Here is a 21,154-nt window from a genome sequence, read left to right on the forward strand (position 1 = left end):
TCTTGTTTCATTTCAAGTCCTGTAAAACATCCAAATCCTGGATAATCATTCTAGTACCAAACAAAAGTTCATACGGACTGATACCTCCTAGAGAATTTCTTGGCATGTTATTAAGACTACGTTGGACACTTATTAGATGTTTGACCCACCCGTCACCCGAACCTAATATCCTCGCTGTTATAGATTGCTTTATGTCACGTTTTTTTCTTTCCAATACCGCATTTCCCTCAGGATGGAAGGGAGAAGAGTACCGCGATGCAATGCCCATGCTGGTCATGGCCTCTTTGTAAGCTCGAGAGCTAAACGCAGGACCCTGGTCAGAATGTAGCATGCCAATTGCGTATGTGCCGATAAAGACTCGCAAATCTTTTAGGTTTAAAGCATTTTTTATTAAGACAAAAGAAACATGGGGTAGGGGAATAGGAGGTTAAGGTTACATACATTACAGCGAGAAGAAGCGTATCTCAGGAGCGTTGGTCAAAAGTAGTTCGGTGGTCCAGAAGGAAAATACAACAAATGTAAGGCAATTAGGCAGTTTGTGTAACCCTCTCGTGTACCCCAACACCCCACCCAAAGCCGAGCGCGAGCAACCATCATCCATCCATCAAGGCACAACCCGGTCCCTCCGAGCCCCCCACCCCAATAAAGGAAAAATAAAGGAAACAACACCCCAACTCCCCCGTCCAATGGCCCCGCAATAGGATAACCCGCCCCAAACAGCCCACACCCCATCCCCTAAGATCGTATCCCCTGTGCATTCTAATCCACCGGTGCCGCCGGGGGCGTCAGTCTAAGAAGTCGAAGGTACCGCGGGAAGGTGAGTTCCCGGAATTCCGTGGACAGTAGTGCTAGGAAGGGTTGCCATAGCTCCTCAAATTGATCTACATCCCCAGCCACTGTAAGCGACATCTTCTCCATACTCAACACCTGCCAGAGTCTATGCAACCAACCAGTAACAGAGGGGACAGTGGCGGTGCGCCAGTGGACGAGAATATTCTGGACCGCTGAGCCTAACGCAATAGCAATCTGTCTACCCCTGCGGGACTTCAACGGGTACATTAGATCATTGGGAAGGCCTAACAAAACATATGCTGGGAAGCGCGGCAGCTCAATCTCAAAGTGCCTATCTACCTCATCTAAGACCTCCTGCCAGTAAGCAGTCAGCACCGGGCAAGCCCAAAGAATGTGTGAGAGGGTACCCTCTTGTCCGCAACCCCACCAGCACCCCTTGTCAGTGTGTTTATGCATTTCATATAGCCTCTCCGGGGTGTAATACCAATAAGTAGACACCTTAGTGAAGGTCTCCGTAAGCCCAGTGTGGTAAGCAGAGTGCCTCGCCCGATATGCAATTTTGTCCCACTCCCTATGGCTAAGTGTCCTACCCAATTCTCTGTGCCAGCGCTCCCTCCCGGGGTTATGATAGTGGAACGTCGGGGGTTGAAGGAATTTATACAAATCGGTAATTAGCTTGGCGTCCGAGGTCCGGGTCACCAACCACCGCTCATATGGTGTGATTTGGCGAGCTGCGGTGTCGCGTACCTGGGGTTGGAGAGCCCAGTGTCGGACCTGCATATAGCGCAGTCTGTCCATCTCCGTCAGGCCGAACTCCTGTCGAAGTTGTTGGAAAGGAATCACGCCTTCCGGCCCGTAGATCTGGAAAAGCGCCCTACAGCCCGCGCTCACCCAATGGGAAAAGGCTCCCGGCTCCAGGCCTGGGGCAAAGTCCGGGTTACCCACTATGGGCGTGAACGGCGAGGGGAAGGTGGTCAGTTCACGAGCCTCGCAAACCGCATCCCACACCCGCAGGGGGACCCGTGTAACAAAGGAGGCATAGAGATTAGCAGGGCGATGCGCGCGGCGCAGGAACGGAACCTCCTGGAGGGTGAGGCCCGCCACTGCCTGGTCTTGAAAAAGCCAGTGTTTGTCGGATTCCCACCTGCTCCACTCCACCAAGTATCGCAATTGCGCCGCCTGAAAGTATTTCCGGAGGTCCGGGATACCAAGACCCCTCGCCTCCGGAGCAAGCGTGGAGAGGACCCTCTTCATCCGCGGCTTGCGGCCTTGCCAAACGAAGCAGGAGATGTCAGCTTGCATTTGCTGTATCCAACCCACAGGGGGTTGGAAAGGTAGAGCGCGGAAGAGGTACAGAATCTGGGGCAGCACCGTCATCTTAACCGCCGCGATACGACCCAGCCACGACAGCAGGCCCTTGCTCCACCGGCCAAGTTCCTCCTTGATCTTCCTGCCGAGGGAAGTGTAATTGGCTGTCACCATCTCAGGCAGTGTGGGCGCCAGCAGGATCCCCAGGTATGGCACCGCAGACGAGGACCACTGCATGGGAAAAAGACGCTGAAGGTCCCTCCTGGTATCCGCGGCCAGTGACACATCCAATGCCACCGACTTGCTCATATTCATTTTAAAGCCGGCCACACGCGCAAAGGCGTCCAATTCCTGGACGCAAGCAGGGAGTGACCTCTTGGGGTCGTCTAGGGTCAGCAGGACATCGTCTGCATAAAGGCTGACTGTGTGGACATATTGGCCCATCTTAACCCCAACGGCGTCCGGGTTATTGCGAATCCTCTGAGCAAACGGCTCCATGTAGAGGGCGAACAAAAGCGGCGAGAGGGGACAACCTTGTCTCGTACCGCGTTCGATGGCAAAACTACCGGAGCTACACCCATTGACCCGCACCGACGCCGATGGACTTTTATAACAGTTGAAGACCATGGTGCGGAACTTCTCGCCGATACCCAGTTTCCCGTGAACCAGTTCAAGGTACGGCCAATGAACTCTATCAAAGGCCTTCTCCGCATCAACTGATAGCAGCATCCGCTCCCCCGGGATACGCGAGGCCTTTTCTAGTACATGCGTTACTCTCTTGGTGTTGTCCACCGTCTGCCGACCGGGTACAAAGCCAGCCTGGTCCGCCTCCACAAGTCCCGGTAGGTGTAGACCAAGCCTGGATGCTAGAATCCCTGTATATAGCTTGAGGTCAACATTTAAGAGTGAGATGGGCCTGTACGAACCACATAAGGTCCGGTCCTTCCCGGGTTTCGGAATGACTGACACCGTGGCGTTGAGGAGTTCCGGTGGGATAGCGCCAGGTTCGGAGAAGGAGTTAAACAATCGAGTCAGGATTGGGGCCACAGCGGTGCAGAAGGTCTTATAAAACAAGGCTGTGTAGCCATCCGGGCCCGGGGCCTTACCGTGCTTCAGTCGCGCTATAGCGGAGATGACTTCCTCAACATGGATGTCCCTCTCTAGATGGTCCACTTGGGCGGGATCCAGCACCGGGAGGGCCACTGACTCCAAATAGTCCACGGCTTCTCGCGGCGATGAGGGCTCCCCAGCATACAGTGCTTCGTAGAAGCTGCGAAAGGATTCCGCCACCTCCGCGTCACCGGAAACAATGACCCCGTCCGTGCCTACCAGTTCCTTCACGACATTACGCTGCTGTGCAACCCGGAGCCGATGGGCCAGGAGCTTACCACACTTGTCCCTCCCTGAGTAAAAGGCGTGCTTCAGGCGCAAAGCGGCATACTCCGCCCTATCAAGATCCAGTGCTGATAGGAGCTTCCTCGCCGCTTTCAATTGCCTCCAAACTCTCGGGGCCCCTGTGCGACGGTGAACCTGCTCAAGCTCCCTGACCTGCGCAGTCAGTTCGTCCCTCTTACGCTGCCGTTCCTTATTTTCGGCTGAGGAGATGGAAATAAATTCCCCTCGGAGGACTGCTTTCAAAGCTGCCCACTGCGTTGCTTGAGACGTGTCGGAGTTGCCGTTGTGAATCAAATAATCCTGAATGACCTCCCTTATACGTTTCACAACAGACTTCTTATGTAAAAGAGTATCGCGAAGACGCCACGTCCCTCGAGAGGGAGAGGCCCCCGGCCACTTGAAAACGCCGGAAACTGGCGCATGGTCGGATAGGGACAGGACCCCGATGTCCGCCGCCGTGGCGGCAGTGTGCAGCGGTCCACTCACCAGGAGGTAATCCAGCCGCGAGTAAGTGCGGTGCGCATGGGAGAAGTAGGAGTAGTCCCTATCAGTGGGGTGCATAGAGCGCCAGAGGTCGTGCAAATCCATCTCCACAATCCGATCCTTCACCGCGCGGGAAAGCTCCCCCGTCTGTGGGGAGCGTTGCGCCGACCTGTCCATAGCGGAGTCGAAAACGATGTTAAGGTCTCCCCCCAGGATAACATGGCGATCGGGCGAGGCAGTGACGTCCACCAACACTGAATCTAAGAAACGATCCTTGTGATCATTCGGGCTATAAACGGAGCCAACCGTAAAAGCTATTCCCCCTAGTCGCATGCGGTATGCAAGGAGCCTCCCTTTTTGTTCGGCATATTTATACAGAACCTCACCTCTAAAGGAGCTAGCTAAAAGAATGGCTACACCTGCAGTCTTGGTCGCTGCTGAGGAGAAGAACTGAGTGGGAAACTTGGCAGAGCGCAGCCTATGGCAATGCCTGGGCAACAAATGGGTCTCCTGCAGGAGGCATATATCCGCTTGCGTCCCCTCCAGCAATGATAGGATCGCCCTACGCTTCACAGGGTTATTCAGACCCTTAACATTAAGGGTCACTACCTTCAAGGACGGCATTCCTCCCGGGGAAAAGAAGCGCTATGCAGCAGGCAAGGGAACAGCGGGCGGGGCGCATGGGGCAGGCGCGCGGGAAAGGCCTGGACAGGCCAAGCGTAGGCATGGACAACATCGGACGGGACCCCCTCAACAACAAAACAACCCTCACACCCTCCCAAAACACACTCAAGGCAACTAGCCAAAAACAAAAACAAATGTAAACACCCCATTGTCTCAGTCAAGCCCAAAAACGGGCAAGTCCGTAGAAAACAGCAAATTGGACGTTCAGCCACTCACCTCCAACCACCCCTCTCCGACTCCCGGCCCCAAACCCAGCATCGTAGAGGCTAAGAATCTCTCCCCCCGGAGTGAATTTAGGCCGTCATGGCCACGCCATTGGAGTCGGCCAAGTCCCTGGCCGCCGCCCTCAAAGCATCTTCCATGTCCGCCCTGATAGTAGGGGAATCAGGGCGACTTGCAGTCGCCGGCGACTGTCTCCTCGTCGATCTCCGTCGGCTCCGTCTCTCTGGGCGCCTCCACGACGGTGTAGCTCCGTCCTCCTCTGTGGCCGTGAGTCCCAGTACTCCGCAGATGTCTTGTAGGGAGCGCAGTTGGTGTAGCACCCCATTCCAACTAAAGATCAGACGGAAAGGGTGTCCCCAGGAGTAGGGCGTCTCGTGTTCGCGCAGAAAGTCAGTGGCAATCCTGAAGGACCTGCGCTTCTGCAGCGTGATGGCGGACAGGTCTTGGTAGAGCGCTACAGGCCGCTCCCTGAAAGTTAAAGGCTGCTTCTTTCGGGCCTCCGCCATGATGCGTTCTTTCAGCGGAAAGTCGGGCAAGAATGCCAAAATGTCCGGAGGGGGCGCCGATGGCTGGCGCTGTCGACCCACTCTATGCGCTCTGTCAATGCGGACAGGGAAATCTGCATCTTCCCCTAAGATCTCACGAAACAGGTCCTGTAGATAAGCCACCAAATGGGCCCCCTCGTCCGCGGATGGGACACCCCACACCCGGATGTTGTTCCGCCTTGACCTGTTCTCAAGGTCTTCAGAGTGGGCCTGGAGCTCGACACATTGCTCCCGGAGGCGGAGAACGTCCTGTTGAAGATGGACTATCTCTTCGTCTCGGCACTGGCCCGCCGTCTCTACTGTTTCAACTCGCTCGCCAAGGCTCTCCACCTCCCTGCGTACTTCACGGACTTCACTGGCCACCTCTCTCTTCAACGTTTGAAAGTCGTCCTTAAGTGAACTAAATAATTCCTCTATAAAGGACCTCGTGACCGGTGGCTCGCCCCCAGCCGCATCCGCCGAGGCCCGGGAGGATCCCGGCGACGGCTGTGTTCTGTCCTGCAGCTGCTGGGCCCTGCCAAGCATATCCGGCAGGGTGCGGTCCCCCTTCCTCGAGCCGCCTCTCCCAGTCATCGTGGTCGCTGCAGTGGACGAGGCCCAAGTCCGGCCGCTTCAGAGTTGCCCAGTTGCCCGCGGGCGCCAGATGTGGAGACCGCTCTGCCAGCCAGGGTGCTGCATCACAAGCGACAAAATGGCGGTCCGGCCTGGGCACTACCAGTCGCGGCGCCCGGCCAGGGCGGCAACCGGGAGCCAAGCAAGGGTCTCTCGTCAGCACGGTCCCCGGGAAGTTAGTCCAGTAGCGGAGGCGTCAGCAAGCGCCCGCCAGCCGAAGGCACAGACGGAGGCCACCAACACCAGCTCTTCAGGGACAAGATGGCGGCAGGGCGGGGCCAGGTAGATCGGCCCGGGCTGGCAACACCGCTGGCGACCCCCGGGATTCAGCGATCAAAGAAAGTCCGCAGCCAATGTCACACAGTTCCACCGAAGGGCCCATATGGGGTGATCCCTGTGTTGAGGCCTCCGGTCGTCGTTCACGGGGCCGGGACCCGCTCAGCGCAGTGTGTCGCCGTCGCTAGTCGGAGGGCCAAGGCGCAAACTCAAATCCAAAGTCCCCCGTGTCACCAAGACACCGTCCGTAGGGCTCCGTTATCCTTCGGTGCGCGGCGGGTCCGATCCCCTCCGGATCATCAGCTTTCAGCACCAGGCCCAGCCGAGGCGCCTGGACAGCACTGCAGTTCGCTCCGCCTCCCAGGCTCTCCTCCGTGCGTCGATCTTTGACCAAACTTTCGAAGTGCTTCCTCCGAGGCGATAAGAGCCAAAGTGGTATCAATGTGCGCACCAGGCACTCCGGCACACTCCTCTCGCTCGCTGAGCAGCAGCGGGGGGAGAGAAGCGTAGAAAAAGGGGCTCGAGCTGAGCCGGGCCGGAGGAGCTACGGGAGGAAGCGTCCGCTCACCCCGCCATCTTGGCCACGCCCCCTCGCAAATCTTTTATAACAGTTCTGGCGTCAGCCGAGCGCTGGGGCCACATCCAAATGAATCTCGTACAGGAATCCACTGCGACCATGATATATTTATAGTTGCTATCCCTTTGTAAGGGACCACAGTGGTCCAGGTAAACACATGCTAATGGTTTATCTGAGATTAGAAGGGGCGTCTGTGCTGGTCGTTTTACTGTTGATACCTTCATTCTTTGGCATATTTCACATTGTAGAACGTAATTCCTAGTTTGTTTTCTCATGCGTGGCCACCAATATCTCTGTTTTAATAATGATGCTGTGGCGGAAACACTAGCGTGTGCAGAAGCGAGTCCTTCATGTGCCGCTCAAATTAGTCCTAACCTGTGTTCCATGTTTGGAATTGCCCTATCCCCCACTCAAGGGATTCGAGCAAATGGAACATTATTCGCATCAGTTATGTATGAGTACTTTACTGGAAAGTCTTTTGGGAGTGTTTTTCTATCATCTTTTACTGAAGCACTGACAGCTTGCATTATATCGCTGTCTATTTTTGTTTTTGACCGGGTGATAGCAGCTACGGAAGCCGTTTGCACAGCTGCCTCCGCTGCTTCATCAGCCAATGAATTCCCCGCAACGTGAACGCCATCACGTTGATGGCTCAGTGTATGTATCACGTGAGTCTTTTGTAGTTCTTTCTGTAAAAGAACTATTTGTTCCCAAAGCGTTTTATGCTTGATTGTGCCACCTTTTGCATCTTTGAAACCATTTTGAACCCAGTTCTGAAAGTATTCATTGTAAAACTGGACGCAGTAATATGAATTGCACACTATAGGTGTGGGGAATTCGCGATCCATATTTTCAAGCACCAAATTAAAAGCCAGTAGTTCACCTCGCTGAGCTGTACAATCTCCTAGAGATTGAGTTTTAGTGACCAGTGGTCTAAATTTTCCTTCGTGCCCACGACCTTTAACAATCGCGCACGCAGCACTATATGCTTGTTTACCCCCAACTGCGGGTTGTGCTGATCCGTCTGTATATATTATACAGCCGTAATGTTCTAGAGGCAGGATTTCGGTCGGCAGAGGACATTCATATTCATATTGTAGAAATTCTTGTGTTTTTCAATTAGGATCAAATTTGTATACTACGTCTGGTGCAGCAAGAGAATTAACCCACTGTATCCATCTTGGATGTGGTGCCTTAGCATTTGGGATGCTTGCTCTTGTTACTGCTTCTAAAGCAGGTACATGTGTAACTATTATTATACGTTTACCTTGTGCGAGGGCTCTTTCTTTTGCTACAGCAGTTTGAACCGCTGTCAGAATTTTTTCAGTAGAACTGAATTTCATTTCAGCTTGTGTGTACAAATGTGATTTGTAAGCTATAGGTACCGTTTCTCCCTCATTAGAGGTCAGGTATGTGAATCCGCATCTTCCTGGGATGACTCGGATTACCAGATTGCGTACGTTTTCGCGAGTTTGCAATTTTGTTTTAGCTAACATGTCTGTTTGTAATGATCTTAAAATTTCTGTGTGTTTCTGAGTCCAATTTATTGGTTTGAAATCAGGTTTTATTAATTCATAGAGAGGTTTAACCCTCTCTGCATAATTTAGAATGTATGTTCTTCCAAAATTCAGGAAGCCTAGTATTGATTGTAAATTTTTCAGCGTTTCTGGTGCTTGGAGTACTGCACACTTCTCTAAGAGGTTGTCTGCCAGGCTTTTGCCTTCACTTGATAATTCATATCCTAGAAATAGGACAGTTAGATGGGCAATTCTTGACTTTTTAAAGTTGAATTTGTAACCCTCTGATGCGAACCCAAGTATTATGGTGTTCACTCTTTTTAAGTGAGTCTCCAGGTCATCGTCTGTAAGATAGATGTCATCGACATAGGATAACGCCTCATCATCATATATTTGTAGTAACTCTGTTACCCTTGCTGAGAACAATCCTTGGCTATTCTTGAATCCCTGTGGGAGTCGACAAAATTGTTTTTGTGACCCCATTATTGAGAAAGCGGTCAAATACCTGCTTTCAGGTGCAATGTTTTGACAGAAGAATCCATTAGAGATATCTAATGTCGTTTTATATTTTTTGCGCACGATGTTGTTCATTAGTGCTGCACTGTGTGAGTTTTGTACTGCAAATGTTTTACAGCAGGAGTTTAGGTGTCTGTAGTCCAAAACTAGACAATATGAATCGTCTGGCTTGGAGACAGGAAACAATGGATTGTTCATTTGTGAGGTGCATGTTTCAATCACCCCCTGATATTCAAGTTGATCTAAAATCTCCATGACTTGCTTTTTAGCTTCTTGTTTTACTGGGTACTGCCATTGTGCAGTGGGTTGATTTTTTAACTGGATTTTGTGGTGAGGAGAGTCCTCATCCCATCCTACATGATTTTTATATAAAGCAGGAGCTTGGCCCACTGCCCATTTTCTTGCAAATGTGTATTTTTTATGAATTGGAATATGATTTGAGAAGGCAGGCATAATCATTTCTTCGCCATGAGGGCACTCCCTGATAAATTCTGGTGGCCAGTCTTTTTCAGCTAACAAGATGTCATAGCCTTTCGAAAGGTTATCCCAAAAGAGACCCCTCACTTTCCTAGTCTTGTCCAACTCTATGCGTAATGTTATTTCGTATAATTTATGGGGTTTGCTAACTCTGGTGTCTGCAGTTTCCACTTGAATGTATTCATTCGTGTCCACTGTCTCCAGAAGATTCATCAGGATCTTGCGAGCTATGGTCACTTCTGCTGCGCTGTCTAGCATTGTCTGGGCCCACTCTCCGTTTTTCAGTTGTGTCCTCAGAATCCTTTGCATGTTTAATTTTAATACTGGCTACCTTCTTCTTTGGATAATGTCATTTTTTACTTTGCTGAGCAGGTTCCTGGTCTTTGGACTTGACGTGCTCTTCTTTGTGTTCTGACGGTCCTCTTCTTTCCGATTTCTGTGAGGAAGTCTGAAAAGATCGAGAGGGACGTGTATCAATATCTTGATATCTGTCAGGTTTTCTCAATTTATCCCTATCTCTAAGGTTGTATCTTTTCTCAGAGGGTTCCCTTTTGGGAGACTTGCCTCCTCGGCCAGGAGATCTTTCTCTCCGTTGAGGAGACCTTCCTCTGGACTGGAATCTTTTTTCCTTGAGAGTGGATTGTTTATTGCCATCCCAACTCTTTTTTGGAGTGTTTAGATTATTTTTAATAAATGTTTTTCAGGATTTTCAGTTAGTTGGGGTTTTATTGGTTTCCCACCCAAACTATCTCTTCCTAGTTCTTCATAGGATTTTTCTATGATTCTGGCAAGTTCAAAAGGTTGGTCTGTTATATCTGTTTCCTTCAATTTTTTCAGATACGTTATATCGTCCCTCGCCAATTGAACTAATTCGCTATGTGCCTTTGTTAACTCTTTTAGTTTAACTAGGAGTTCTTCGCTTGACTTTTTTTAATGTCGGGATGTGGTGTGTAGCTGGGTAGAACCGGCCACATGGCTCCTGGTCTATCTAGTGGACCGTGCCTGGTGATGTGATTTTGATGTTTTAGGGCGCCATTAAACCAGAGCAGGTGCTCTTGGTAAGTTAGTGGGATTTCAACGTCCTCAAAAGGAGTGTATACATCCAGAGGTTCCTCTATTTTGTAATAGTGGAAATATTTAGTCACAGCGTGTGCTGCTGGTAAATGAATCCATGAATAGAACACCTCTGTCTGCCGATACTCATGTGCCTCTATCACTAATATGACCGTAACACCTCTTGGTGATAGTCCATTTCCTATAAGTTTAAGAGTTATAGTTTTTCTTATATTGACCGGAATGATTATAGCATTCGGGTCATCTTGCTGGAGAGTTGTGTCTTCCGTTAAGAGTTGAGTTGCTAATGCTTCTCTATCTCTTTCTTCTTCACTTTCCGTCATTTTATTGACTATAAATGTTTTTGTTGCAGAGCAAATTTCAAGGAAACAAAGATTAGGTGCACAATATTTTGGAACACTGTATCCTTCAACGTTGACTATACCAAAAACTAATACATAGGAGTCTCATCCTACTAAGTTTCGGCGGATATTAACCTTTCCCCACTCCAGACGTCTATTGGAGTTTTCAAGGGAGAAAGGGGTCTGTGTGAAAAGCACGACTGAGTTACTCTAGTGTCTTGCGTTAGATTATCGCCTTACCAAACGTTGGGCGCCATGTAGTGTAGTTCCTATATTCCCAATAGGCTCTGCGCATTGGAATAAGATAAACAGCAGTGTAAACGTAGGACTGAGGTCATCTAGGTCTCTACTGACTATGTTAGACTTAATTAGTTTTACCAGCTAGCTCAGAGGTCACTAGAAACTTTCTCGAATGGTCAGGAAAGGGTTAACCGTCCTGATTTAGACAAGAAGGGATTCGTTTCTGACAACGCATAAACATGACAACTTTGCTCCCTCAGAATAAAGAGTATATCTCTAGAGTCGTGTGAAAACAATAGACAACTATTTCACTCAGTCAATCGTGCATGCTTAAGTTCACCAGAGTGCAGAGAAATAGAGAGACGGGCGTTTTCAATAAAAGGTGTTTATTGAGCAGTCTTCTTTGTCATGCAAGAGAAATGAATTGCCACCATCACAATACTTATTATAAAGTAAAGTGCGTACAGTAAAAGTAGTATTATGAAATAATACTGTAAAAGCATTGATATGCTTTCTTAGCCATATGATACTTTAAAATGGATAAAATATATACATACATAAAAACATTGACTAACAAACTCAACTGGTGCTTCTAAGATACGCCTACCCCGGTGTACCTGACCTAAGCCTAATACATGGGAAGGAGTAAGTAAGTTGCAGTTTTAAGTTAAGTTAAGTTTTAGCCAAGAATCTGAATCAAGAATTCTCTCTAAGGTTTTAATCAGCTCAGTACCTTGGTTATAGAATGAAGGAGGTCTTGTATCTCGTTTCTCAGGACTCGATCTCCCTGCAACCCGCGAGGGTGACTTGGGAACACCGGAGCTGGATTTTCTCGGCTGGAGAAAAAGACAGCGTCTCTCTCAGTGCGTCAAAGGGAGGGGCGGTTTCCTTCAGCTCTAGCAACAGCTGGGCTCCCAGGCAAGTAGAATGTCGCTCTGCTCCCACCACCGTGTGTTTGCTTAAGGCAACGTTGGTATATTTATACCTGAAAGGTGCCGGGTTTGACGTAAGGTTGGACATAAGACGTCACTAAGAACTAACAGTTCTTTCTGGACTCCAGGAGTTCTTGTGCAAATCAAAACAAAAGCAGGGGGTATTCCCGGGCTGCTGGAAGCTTGGTTTGTTTAAAGAACGTGTTGTGCTTTCTAGGAGTCTATGGGAGTAGCCTTGCCGTGTTTGGACTGCATGGGCTATTACTAAATATGGATATGATTCCTATGCCTTTATAAGGATATTATTTGTTATAACCACATAAGGGCATGAATCGGGAATATCGAATTAGGGTCCTAGATAGAAACACAACAGGGCAGGTGCTAGTATTTCAAATGCCATAGTACAAGTAGTGACTCCTCAAACTATTCCTTTAGCTCCACCTGAACGCTTTTATGGAGATCCTGCTAAGTGCGCTGCCTTTCTCACTCAATGTCAGTTACATTTTCTATGTAAAGCCTCATGTTTTCCGACGGACCAGGCAAAAGTGGCATTTGTTGTTTTATATTTTGGATGATTTGCGGCAAATTGGACTATAGCTCTCATTGAAAAGGATGATCCCCTATTGTTAAACTATGAGGCATTCAAAAGAGAATTACTTAAATTATTTGACAAACACACATGTACCCATGCTGCAGATACAGAGTTATTAAATCTTAAACAAGGCTCTAAAGATATTACTACCTACATTTTCACATTCAATAGACTTGTAGCAGAAGCCGAATGGCCTGCTCAGAAACGCAGTGCCCTTTTTTACAAAGGGCTGCGTGATGAGCTCAAAGACGCCTTAGCACATGTGGTAGATCCCCCGGAGAACTGTACTGATTTGATAGATCTAGTAGTAAAATTGGACCACAGATTAGGGGAGAGAAGAAAAGACAGAACCCGATATGACTACACTAGAATCGGAAGCCTTGAAAAGAAAACAGAGGCAGAGGCAAAAACTGATGAACCTGAACCTATGCAGATCGGTAGCATTAAAGGGCCCCTAAGTGAGTCCGAAAAACAGCATAGAAGAGAGAATAAGTTATGCTTATATTGTGGAAAAGCAGGACACTTTTTAAGAGAATGTCCTGTAAAACCCAGACAGTTTGGTAAGTCGGAAAACTAGTAGCCCCGAGGCTAGAGGAGACTGCGCCATTGGGTTATTCAGAACATATAGTCTCATCTTCGTTTTCACATAAAGGGCACTTCTTTACACTTGCACAATTACATTGGGATAAGAATACCATCAAAGTTCCTATTATGATAGACTCCGGAGCATCGGGTAATTTTGTAGACAAACAATGGGCTATCGAACACTCTATACCTGGCGTATCCAAAGAAGTCAGAGAAGAAGTATTTACCATCGATGGGAGTTCCCTGAAGTCAGGGCCTATTACCCATACCACCATTCTTTTAGAACTTTGTATCTCCTCCACTCATTGGGAAACCCTTACATTTGATTTGATTCAATCCCCACAATTCCCTGTAGTACTCGGGCTTCCGTGGTTAAGAAAACATAATCCTTGTATAGACTGGCAGCATTCACTAATCATGTTCAAACCTGAGAATTGTGTTAACCACATAAGAAGTAAATTAGACGAAAGTAAAAGGGTTGAGACAGTTGCTATGATTGCAACAAGCACTCCTGAGATAAAAGCACAGGAAAGGATTATGAACACGCTTCCCCCTATTTCTGATAGTCTCACTCTAGAGGAACCAGACACTGTATTACCTGCAGAGTATCAATCTTTTCAGTCTGTGTTTGATGAAGAACAAGCTACTAGCTACTAGTCTACCCCCTCACAGGGTGTATGACTGCCGTATGGATTTACAAGCTGGAGCACGCATACCTACAAGTAGGGTGTATTCCTTAACTGAGAAAGAAAACATCTATTTAAGAGAATATCTTGATAAAATGCTTGATTTGGGATTTATTCGTCCATCTAGGTCCCCTGCTTCATCAGCTCTCTTCTTTATTCCTACGAGGGAAGGTGGACTACGCTGTTGTATAGACTATAGATCACTTAACACTATTACCATCAAAAACAAATACCCATTACCACTCATCTCCTCTCTACTCAACCAGATTAAATATGCTAAATGGTTTACAAAATTGGATTTAAGGGGAGCATATCACCTTGTTAGAGTAAGAGAAGGAGATGAGTGGAAAATAGCATTCTGTACCAAGTACTGATTGTATGAATATCGTGATGCCCTTTGGGCTATGTAATGCTCCCGCCGCATTTCAACATTTCATCAACGAGGTATTGAAAGATCTCCTCGATAAATGCGTGATAGCTTACATTGATGACTTACTCATCTTTTCGAAATCATTGGAAGAACATATTTTGCAAGTACAGAGCGTTTTGAGTAAATTACAGAACAACCATTTGTTCTGTAAGTTAGACAAATATTTCTTCCACATACATCAAGTAGCCTTTTTAGGGTATATTGTTTCTGCTCAAGGTCTACAAATGGATCCTCAAAAGGTTACTGCCATACTGCAATGGCCCCCTCCTACAAATATTAAAGAAGTTCAGCGATTTATGGGTTCGCAAACTTCTACAGAAGATTCATCAGTCAATTTCCTGAAGTAGTTGCCCCAATTACCAAATTGTTACGTAAAGGTATACCTTTTCATTGGTCTAAAGAAGCTGACGAAGCCTTTGGGATATTGAAAACCGCTTTTACACAAGCACCGATTTTGAGACACCCTGATCCAAAAAGCCCTTTTGTAGTTGAGGTAGACGCTTCCCAGGTGGCAGTGGGGGTTGTACTTTCTAAAGCAGATTGAGATACAGGTGAATTACATCCTGTCGCCTATTATTCTCATAAACGTACTCCAGCAGAAACCAATTATGCAGTAGGAGAAATGGAACTTCTAGCCATTAAAAAGGTTTTGGAAGAATGGCGTCAGTATCTATTAGGCACCCACCATACCGTTACAATTCTCACAGACCATCAAAATCTGCAATATTTAAAGACTGCCAGAGCTTTATCAATGAGACAGTTACGATGGACTCAGTTTTTTAGTGAATACGACTTTGTCATCCATTTCAGAACAGGCAGAAAGAACGGAAAGGCTGACGCCTTATCCCGTATAGGGTTTGATCCTATCCCCGTTAATGAGCAGCCTCCTGTTATCATCAACTTCCAAAAGGTAATAGGTGCATTAACAGTGGAGGAACAGTTTATACAACAGACACAAATTGCACAACACGTCCCCTCAATGCAAACAATATTGGGGCAAAACACATCACAGATCAGAGATGGTTTAAATTATGTTCAAGGTGGGTTAGTCATTCCTACGCTACCATTACAACAGCAGGTGTTAGAGTGATGTCACACCGCTGGTGTAGCAGGTCATCCAGGCTACAAGAGAACTCTGGAACTAGTGAGAAGATATTGTTGGTGGCCTCATTTGGCTCATGATGTTCAACAATATGCGTGTACCTGCCATATATGCGCTCAAGGAAAAGCTTCTCATGAAGGACTCGTGGGATTGTTACAACCTATACCCACTCCTCCTACACCTTGGCACACTGTGTCCATGGATTTTATTATTGAACTACCATGTACCAAGGGAGGAAACAATACCCTTCTTGTTGTGGTGGAAATGTTCACAAAGACAGCCCATTGTATCCCCTTGAAAGGCCTTCCTTCTTCCGGCACCTTGGCAAACGTCGTCTTACAAAATATTGATAGGTTACATGGCCTACCCTCAGTGTTAATCACAGATAAAGGAACTCAATTTGTATAAAAATTCTGGAAATATTTATGTACACGCTTACATATTGAAGTACGGTTGTCATCTAGTCATCATCCGCAAACGGATGGACAGACTGAAAGAGTCAACCAAAGTCTTGAACAATTCCTCAGATGTCAAACACTGCAAACACTAACGGAATGGGATGAGTTGGTATGGCTTGCTGAATTATCTGACAACAATAGTCATCATTTCTCCACCCTCTACACACCCTTTTATGGGTCTCATGGTTTTCATCCTAGAGTTTTACCTATACCACTGTCAGTATCTTGTAACACCCCTCCTGTATCAGATCTTGTTAATCACATTCAAACCGTACTTTCAAGCATACATGATAACTTAGACAAAGCTAAGATTGAGTATAAAAAAAGACACTCGCAGAAAACCTGAACCCATCTATAAGCTTGGAGAGAAGGTATGGTTATCTACTAAATATCTCGCCTTGAAAGGATCCTGTAAATTTAAGCCCAAATTTGTAGGTCCCTTTGTCATTAGCAAAATAGTGAATTCTGTCGCTATGAAATTGACACTGCCACACTCCATGAAGATACATCCTGTGTTTCATGTTTCCCTCCTGAAACCTGTAGTACCTGGAACCCGTCTTCCTACTGTACCTGTTCCCACACTGATTGATGATAATGAAGAATAAGAAATGGGGGCTATAATTAATTCTAGAAGAGTAAGGCGTCACCTTCAATACTTGATCCATTGGAAAGGCTATGGCATCGAGGAACGCACTTGGGATCCTGCGAGTCAGGTACATGCTCCCCGTCTGGTTCGAGCCTTTCATAGGAGATATCCTCACAAGCCCAAACCGGTGGGAGGCATTGTGGGAGGGGTGTTCTGTCATGTCTGCAAACGCGGTTGGCAGGAAAGCCGTGGAAAGGGTTGGCAAAATCCCGACAGTGCCTCTGTAGTGCATGCACAAGGGTCAGCGCATGCGTTGGGAATAGAGAGCGAGATTTAAACCCGCCTCTCATCCACGGAAATGCTTTGCGTTCGTGTTAGGTTCCTGCGTCTTTGTCCGGGTCACGGTGGTGGCGTCCGAGGTGATACGGCGGCTGCGTTTTGTGAAGCGTTCGAGGATACTCGGCAGGCAGAGTTATTGTGAGTAACTTGCCTGGTGTCTGCTTGATACACCTATTTTTTGCATTAGTTTGTTCCGTTGTGCAGATGCTTCTAGTTTGGGGCATTGCTCTCTTGTTTATTGGCGCGCCCGTGATTGGACTTATGTTTGTATTCTTAAGGCAGGGATTGCTGCTTTGTACTTTATGGTGATTCCGATGTTAGGAAATCAGTGTACTTTTGTCGGGCGTTAGTTTTATGGTCTTTGTGATTTCGAATAGACCACGACCTTGAATTACTCATAGAGCGTTTTTGTGAATGTTGATGATAAGCATTCCTGGCTCATGCTCATTGATATTTGGATTCCTTTTGTATTCATTATTCCTTTTTCACAAGGTGAGCTAGAAATCGAGATCTGCAATAGATATATTTAATATGCTTTACTGCAAAGACACAACTAATTCCAAGTGATTTATTAAAGAGTCAGAGATCTCTCACATCCAGAAGATACTGTATATGCACAGTTGTACTAAAGAAAGAGAAAGATGAAAACCAACACAGTACACTAAGGTCTATATGAAATAGGCGAAACACACATTGTAGACTAGCTATAGGTAGGGACTGATATTAATTATTTGTTGTCTCTTTATGCAGTATCCTTCCCCCGAAGATTTGCAGGTATCCTGACCTTAGTGAAGAGCGAAGAATCCTTGTTTTCCCCTTCTATCCTGGTTATGTTTTCCCTCCTTCCCCCTATTCACCAGTAGATGTATCAGTTTCTACTCTGGCATGTGGTGGTGATAGGGTGAAGTTGTGGACCTAACTTCGAACTCCGTGACACTCCTGAGGCAACAAGGTGAGAGCATGACAGGTTCTGAGTCTTGTAAGGTTAAAGGATGGGAAGTTGCTAAATTATAATTATTCAATAAATGTTTTTTGGTTAATAAATAACTAAAATCGAAATAATTATTTATATAAAAATTATTTCTGTATTTTAGTTATAAAAACAATTGTAGGTATTTGTGATATGTATTTGGCATTGTAATATGTTTTTCTTTTAATATTATTTATATTTGTCTTTTTTCACAACATATTTATATTTTTCCTTATTGACTAAGTTTTGTAAATTTTTTTGTTTTGTTCAAGATTTTTTGTTTCTTTTTAATGTTGCATGAACTGGAGTGCGATTAGTAAATTTCACTTCTCTGCAATCCAACACTTTCCCTACTGCTGCACTGACTAGAGTAGGAATAGTACATTTTTCCCCACTGCTATCCAACATTTTCCCTACTGTTGTAGTGACTGGATTGGGAATAGCAATGTTACCCATCATCTAGCCAACATTTTCCCTACTGTTGTACTGATTGGAGTGGCAATAGTACATTTTCCCCTCTGCACTCTAATAGTTTATTTACTATTGTACTGGCTGGAATGGGTATAGTAAATACTATCTATCTGTAATCCAACACTTTCATTACTGTTGTATTTACTGGAGTTAGATTTGTAAATTTTAGTTAGTTTTATTATGTTTGCATTGTGTAAAGTGGGATTAGTACATTGTATATATATCTACTATGATTATTTTTGTAGTTTTGTTTAAATTGTAGTCACAATAGTACACATACTAAATATTATATTTAATCATGTATTTTAAATTGCAATAATTTCTAGTATGTTTTTGTTAATTTAAAATTATATATAACTTTTAATTAAATATGGTTTTAATGTGTAAAATAGGTGTCACTAAATGTTAAGATGTATAAGTGGTTTCCTTTTTAAATTTAGTTACAATGGTTTATTATTTAAAGATTAGGGCCTACGATGTCGGGCGGATGCTGTTTCGGTGTTTGAACTTACTGATCATAGGTCAGTGGTTCTGATCACTAAATTACAATGCGACCGCACATGGTGGCCCATTAGGATAGCGGGCGGATTGCCCCCACCAGGCTGGCGGTAGCTACCGCCAGCCTGGCGGGGGCAATCCGCCCGCCATCCGCACCTATATTCCCCCCGCCATAATAGTATGGCGGGGGACTGCGGCGGACGGAAAGGCCGTCCGCCGCTTTTCCACCCGGTCGCCTTGCGGCCGGGGTGGAAAAGTATTAATATGGTGGCGGTGTCTATTAGACACCGCCAGCCATGTTACAATATTACAATGGGCTTAGTTAGATGCTTTTCCGTGGAGGCATGCGGTCTTCAGTCTGTGGGCCCCCAGTGGGCCCCCAGAGTGAAGTAGAGGTGGGTGGTGCACACGGGGGGAACCGTGGTACCTGTGGTACCCCCCAGAATTTGCATACACGAAGCGGCAGGCACCGCGCGGTGCCTGCCGCTTCGTGTATGCAAATGCATACATGCATTTATAGCATTTCGGCGGGCGGTGCAGAGAACACCACATGACACAATGTTAAAAATGAGGGATGCGCCCGTCATTGTGGTGGGCACATCCTAATCCCCACCACAGGACCCCCGTCCTTATGGCTGGCGGTCCCAATCCCTGTGAGGATGGTGGGCGGGCAAAGTCCGCCCGCCATCCTAATGACCTCCATGGTGTGGTCGCAAACTCCCATTTCTCTATGGGAGCTTTTGCTGCCGGAGTTTTCCACCCGTAGCTCAAGCTCTCATAGATAAATGGGATTCTGCGTAAATCCTTGCACCATGTGGCATGCACCTCATGGTGCCTGCCACATGGTGCAGGGATTTAGGGGTACCAAAGGTGCCCCCTCTGCCCCCTCCCGGAGGCCACAGGAAGAAGGGGGCCCTGCTAGGGGCCCCCACAGTCACTTCTTTTCAGACTTTTCATATCAGAAATCCTGACATGAAAAGCCTGTCAGAAACCGACATCATAATTCCATGAACCAATCGAAAGCCAACCGGAACGACCGTCCGGTTTTACTTCTGACCGCCGTCATTATGATAAGATAAAGTAAAATAATTAGTTTTTAAGCAGATATATGTAAATATATATATTAATTATCATATATTTATGTTTAAACTTTTTAAATTAAGTTAATTTGTTATATTTGTTACAATATATATTAAATAAATATATTTTTCCAATTAATGTTACTATTTAATATTTAATATTTTATAGCTATATTAACGACATTGTTATTTTTATTCTATATTTTATGTACTTACCATTATAAGCATAGGATGTCGATATTTTTGTCACAAAGGGCCATATTATCAATAAAGGGCGATACATTATTGCCGCTTTTATTGGCAGGAAACTGCCGCTAAAGCGTCGATAATGAGCTTGATAATATGCCATTGTGAATTTCCATAGAAGCCCAGGTTCTGGTGTTAACCCTTTCTTGATAATATGGCCCAATATTTCTTTGGGGAAATATTTTATGTGTTGATATTCTATCAGTGAAACGTTTATTCTAGCCAAATACATTTGGTTCATTTAATTGGCCTCAAAAGGATAAAAACATAATTACACAAGTATTGCAGAAAGATCTCTGCACCATGCACATGCATCCACTTAGCAATACTGCCCAAGAGAGTACTGCTTGAAACTGAAAGATATGTTAGCAAATTAAGGATCAGTGCTGCTGTTTTATATATCTAGTATTATTTCCAGTTTTATAGAACATGGGGTTGTGTCGTTTTTTGTAAGTGACACAGTGGCCCCACGTGATAGAGAGAACATGTTTCAGGTGTCTCTCCGGTCCATGATCGACCTTCTTACTTCCATACCTCTGAGCTTTTTATTTCCCATTATCCACTGCTGAAAGTCCTGCTGTTTGAGGAAGGTATTTCAGCACCACCAAGTGGCAGCTGTTTGTCCTGAGTAGCAGAAGGGGAGGAGCCTTTTCTTAGGAGTAAATGCCCTGTAGCCTGATGTCCCAGACATCTTGGCAGGTACATCAGAGCATTAATCTTTTTCTCTTTGGAGATCTGTTATTTCGCCAAGTTCATTGGAGAAGCTTTAAATTAACTTCTCACCTCCTCCCCAATGAGCAGCTAGTTAGCCCTCTCAATACACATATCTTGGTAATGCTTTAGAAGTTAAAAAATGTCTGGTTTACATTAGTGCCAAGTTTTCACTCTCCAGACCATTACGAACATTTCGAAAAATGATTGCCAGGTATGTTGGTAATATCACACACCTCATGTAGTTTTTCTAAAATATTTCCAGAAAAGTTTCTAGCATTGCTGGCAGTCAATAACTGCCATTAGAGTTTTGTGTCTGTGCTTAATGATCAGCGATAACAAAGCTGCTGTTGGTTATTATGCCAACATTTTGGAGAGGTTCGAAACATGGCAGAAGTTACTGCTGATAA

Source organism: Lissotriton vulgaris, chromosome 3_1 (assembly GCF_964263255.1).
Source record: "Lissotriton vulgaris chromosome 3_1, aLisVul1.2, whole genome shotgun sequence".
In the NCBI taxonomy this organism is placed as follows: Eukaryota; Metazoa; Chordata; class Amphibia; order Caudata; family Salamandridae; genus Lissotriton; species Lissotriton vulgaris.